The following is a 6,000-nucleotide window of genomic DNA, read 5'->3' on the forward strand; positions in this document are numbered from 1 at the left end:
ATCGCTTTGCATTCTCGTGTTACACTACGACTCGCCAATTCGTGCCTCAACTTCACCCCTCCCGCGTATCGCTCGAACTCAAGGTCATGTTGGATACTTTGTCTGTCGATCGTAGTTTACTTCATTGGAATATGTCATGTAGTTTAGAAATTATAGACGCGAGAAAACTGGCCTGAAAATATGTCGTTTGACTTTCCGGGATGGCATTCTATACCTTGACCAAAACTACTTCCGACTTGACAGCTTACAGAGAAGGGGAGCAGTGTTGTCATGTTGCCCATCTTTCTGTAAGGGACCGCGCTGCCGATAGAGTGCAGTAATGAACGGCTGACATGAACACATACATTTCTAACCAATTTGTTGAACACTAGGCATTAAAATGTGTGTATATTTTATTTTTATTAGTATATTATAATTTATTATTATTATTATTATTATTATTATTATTATTATTAGTAATAATAGTAACGGTATTCTTCAATATACCGTTAGAAAAGCGTCGAAAGGGCTGTAAACTGTAAAAACAGATTTAAATTTAATACGAAGCCTTTACTTTTATGAGTGCCGGTATTCTTCAATGTAATATTGTTACAAAGGCGTTGAAAAAAATTATAAACTGTAAAAACATTTATGATTAAAAATCTACACGGCCTTTTTCTTTTCCAATATCGATAACAATGCTCTTATTCATTTTAACACAAGCATCAGTTCTCATTACAACTTGCGCCAAAGGTAAAAGAGGCCCGCCATTATCTTTTTCCCTCTCAAAATACTGTCTTACATAACACATCATTTCTCGCGCTTGACTCTTTAACGGGACACTTTGTACAATATTCTTTGTTCTCGGCCTCCCTTTCCTTCCTTCCGACATTGCACAAGTCATCTGTTTAGAAACTCTCGCAGAAACTATAAAACGCAAACTAGTCACAAACTCCACCAATAACAACGAAGATAATACGTCTAATATAATTTAAACACAATAATTATCGATACATTAAAACAATAATACTTTAATTCACACAAAGCACGCGGTAACCAGCCAACTCAAAGTCATTCCGGGCACTGTATTCACCACTAGGCCGTGTTATTCACGTGCAGCTTGTAAACATAAGCACGGCAACACCGTCCCGTTACCATGGTTACGCGTCTCTCGTGATTGGTTGATTTGAATGGTTGCCATGATAACATACTAAAGGCGCCATTTGTCAGATCGGAAATAGTTTTGGACAGACCATAGTGCTGGATCGAACTTATAGACAAATTCACATCAAAAGGCAAGGGTTATAAATATATTGACTTGAAACTTCGAAATAGATGGTTATAGAAGACGAAAAAAAAAAAAAAATCCGGTGCATAGCTACAGTAGGCATTTTTTTTATTGTTATTTGTTATAAACTTGTGGGAAAGGCAAGGGCCCAACAGTAGCCTGGTACTTATAGGATTAAATTTCCGGGGGGGGGACATTTATTTTGTTTCGTTAGGCTTATTTTTAGCCTAGATCTTATATATATATATATATATATATATATATATATATATATATATATATATATATATACACACAACAGATAGCCCATTCCTCTATGTTAAAATCGGTAGCACTTTGAAGAGAATAACCGCCAGGATCGCCACTCGTCCGCCGTAAACGAACACGAGGTGGCAGTACAGTCGCTAATGCAATTCAAATGAGAGTTATGATGTGACTTCTTATGTAACAACTAGATGGCAGCATAGTAAACCTGACAAAAGTTGTTACCGTCAAAGCCTACAATGCCGGGCAATCTGGCTATATATGATCTAGGTTTTTAGTTAGAGTTTCTTCAGAGATAGGTAGCATACAAAACAATAACTACAAAAATCTGAATCAAAGAAACATCTGAATAGCACTTCACGTCAAAACCACCTGTATTTACAGCAGCTCTGATTCCATTGCACACTGACACGAAATTTCCACTCTCGCGCTGGGCCTTCAACTGAGCTCTGTATTTTCGTTTTCCTTCAGCTGCCGACATATTGTATGTAGTTCTTTCTAAATTCTTTTTTCTTAGTGCATTTCGTCGGTCGCGGTGATATTTTGCTCCTAATTTCTTGGGCATGTTTGATATTTTCACTACTACTCTCACAAATTGGATCTCGTAACTCACGTATTTGAACTCAGATATAAATTATATTTTTAACCAGTGATACTGTTGTGTTTATACTACAGCACTAGATACTATTCACTTCCGTATCCCAAGTTACACTGACGCAATTAACTGCGGCGTAGCGCCGAGGTAGCTGAAGTCGGCCCTTTTCATGGCACTCCCGTCATCTTCACATATCTGGTCCAGCCTGTTTACATAATTTATTATTAAGAAGCGATATCTGTCCTCTATTCAATTATAAACAAATCATTAACGCATCTCTTATAGTTTCCGTGCAGTAAACGTTTCAAATTTTACACTTTTTGAGACATCCGAAACTCCGTAGACTACATACCTCACTCCCCCATTCACACTCGGTGAAGGAAGTAGTTCTACTTCAAAAAGAAGTTACCAATTTCGTCTCGCATGAATTAGAGATATGAAATATTTCGAGTAGACAGTGTCTGAGATTAGGAAAGGCTGCAAACGTTTTTGCTGACAATACTTTGTTTATCATTCCTTCTCAACCACAAAGCTTGTTCGACTTTAGGCTGGCGAATTCGTCTCGCATGAGTTCAAGACATGGAAAATATCGAACAGACAAATGTTAGGTATTAGAAAAGACTGGAAAAAGTTTTGTAATTGATAATAGCTTATTTATTGTTACTTCTAATCTACATGGGTTATTCAGAGATGATGACATGACTATAACATTTTAATGAGAGTATAATGTAATGTGAATGGAAAACTGAACTATGTCCATAGGCCTAAATTTTGTCTCAGTTGTTTTGTCAATCACAAACTTACTTTAGTAAGAAGCTGTCAATTGGTTGTCTGGGCTACTGGGACTAAAGGTCTCAATTATAATTAAATATGAGTCGGAAATCAACTAACCAACATCGTCAGTGTTTGCGTAACGTTCCTAGGAACACAAATAAAAGAAGTACCGACGCCAGAGTCCTTGCCAGATACGATAACGCACACAAAATAAGTAATATACTTACTTAGGGGTAGTATTTGTACTAAAATTCATAGTAAACATGGTTCTCATTCAGGTTCCAAGTGACAACTAGGCTATGTAACAAAAAATGACAAGAGACGCGTATTACAACTAATTACAGGCACTATAATTATATGAACTGTGTGTTACTAACACACTAAGCCTATAAAGTATGTCTACTATAATTACACTTAGATGCGTAATTATTCTTTTTTTAGCTAGCAATAAAACTATTCATGACATCACGACGAAACCTCTACCCTTGTTAGATCTCTATAACAACAAAATTAATACAATAAAATCTAAAAAATTAAGAAAACTCCGATCTTGCGTATTTATTTAACTACGTTCAGCTGGCAAAGAACGTTTATATCCAGGTCGTTGTAACCTTGCACCTGACAGCTTTGCGTAAAGTTGGTAACAAGAGATGCGATGTTGCCACAATGACCACCACATAACAGATGACTTAAAGAAATTGGAATTCTCTTCCGTTAATTCAAATGTTAATTATTATGTAACTCCTTTAGTACTGTCCTCTTAGAGAGACCTAAAGTTCTTTTATGTCCGCTATATTACATTATCTGTAGGAATGGAGGGACGATCTAAGGACAAATTCCTTCTCCTTTTCGTAAAATTGAAGAGTCATTCATTCACACAAATTCTGACGCCTGACTATTTACGTAAAGGATGCTCACTACATGAGTTTATAAGTTTCTTAACTTTTTTTGCGACATTTCACAGCAGCGCTACAAATTATTTATAACTTTATAACACTATCACACAAATTATGCTCGTGGCAGTAACGTCATATGACACAGTATGTGGCAAACTAACAATATAGCAGTGCTCCGCGGAACAGAAGCCGGTGACAGAAAATGTTACATTCTGATTGGTTCAGAAGGCTACTGCACAGCGTTCAACTTTTTCATAGGAAGAGCTGCCAACGTAAATGGCAACTGTAATGTGCAAGGTTACAACAGCCTGGTATAGTGTGTAGTGTATGAGCTTATCTCACATCTCAATTAAAACTATAGTTCCAAATAATATTAAATGTACAATTGCAATATAAAAATCTAAGTACTAAAAGATTACCTGATTAATAAAGGCTAGATCATTTAGTGTACAAGTTAAGAACAATGAAATATATTTTTTTTACTGAAGTACAAATTAAACGTAGAATAGCCTAAGTTTGCGCGTTTCAATTCAATTTCATTTCGACAATCCCTGATGCTAGCAGGCAGCGAATTCCAGAGTTTTAGCAGGACTATTGTGAAGAGGATGAGTATGAGGAGGTGCGATGGGATGATCTTGTTAGTATTGTTTCATGGCTAGAACGTGTGTTCAGATTATGATGGGAAGAAAGGTAAATGAAACGAGACGACAGGTACGAAGGAATGAAGTTTCTGTGATTTGCATGTCCCAGTTGAGATTATTATCCATATGAATGCGAAGATTTTTTTACGGAAGAACTGAGAGGAATATGAACTGTACTTACTTTAACGGGGAAAATGTCAAGTTGTTTTACAGAGTTGATTTGTCGTTTGTGTCCTAATATAATGTTGCTTGTGTCTTTTCGGGATTGATTTTGAGATGGAATTTCTATGTCCATGTCTATGTCAATGTTTTCGTTCAGTTTGTCTATAGCGTCGTTTACTTGGTCTAAGCGGGAATAGATGTAGCATTGAAGATCGTCAGCGTACAAGTGATAACTAATTACAATTCCTTACAAGTGATGGGGAACTCATTGTTGTAAGTAGGATTCCAACCAGCTCACAACAGTCTCGAACAAATGCAGATTTTTACAATTATTTATGGATGAGCAGGTCAAAATTTACAGAGTTGAAAGTTTGCTAAGGTCAAGAGTTAGTATTGTCACTTTATTAAACTCAATTGCTTCACGAATGTCTTCGGTCATTTTAAGTAGAGCAGTGCTTGTGTTGTGTCCAGCTCTGAAACCTGACTGATACTTGTCGAATAGATTGTATTCATTAATGTAGTTAGTAAGTTGTTTGTGTACGATTTTTTCCCTGCTTTTGATACGGCTGGCATGATGCTTATTGTGTATGTGTGTATGTATGTATTTTCAGTAGATTATTTTACGACGCTTTATCAACAGCTTACGTTATTTAGCGTCTGAATGAGATGAAGGTGATAATGCCGGTGAAATGAATCCGGGGTCCAGCACCGAAAGTTACTCAGCATTTGCTCATATTGGGTTGAGGGAAAACAATGGAAAAAACCTCAACCAGGTAACTTGCCCCGACCGGGAATCGAACCCGGGCCACCTGGTTTCGCGACCAGGCGCGCTGACCGTTACTCCACAGGTGTGGAGTATGTATGTATGTATGTATGTATGTATGTATGTATGTATGTATGTATGTAGGGGAGAGTCGGGTAGTATCGGACATCGGGTAGTCTAATATCGGACAGTGCGTTTCTTTCATCTACCACCATATGGTAGTACCTGAATGAGATGGTTACGTTTCTCTATGCGACATCACAGAAACGTAACCATGTCAATCAGGTACTATCATCGTGTGGTAGATGAAAGAAACTCACTGTCCGATATTATCCGATGTCCGATACTACCCGACTCTCCCCTATGTATGTATGTGCCATTACAGCCTTCGGTGGACCTTAACTTAGGTCTCTAACCTACTAAAATAATAAACATTTTTTTTTTGAAACTACTGAATCTATTTACATTAAATTTTTACATCTTCTGCAGGTTGTGTTCTATAAAGTAGACCTACGGGGTTAAGAATTCCTTCTAGACAAACACATGGTGAATTCCTTCTAGACAAACACATGGTGAATTCCTTCTAGACAAACACGTGGTGAATTCCTTCTAGACAAACACATGGTGCGACCTTCTAT

Source organism: Periplaneta americana, chromosome 17, assembly GCF_040183065.1.
Source record: "Periplaneta americana isolate PAMFEO1 chromosome 17, P.americana_PAMFEO1_priV1, whole genome shotgun sequence".
Classification (NCBI taxonomy): domain Eukaryota; kingdom Metazoa; phylum Arthropoda; class Insecta; order Blattodea; family Blattidae; genus Periplaneta; species Periplaneta americana.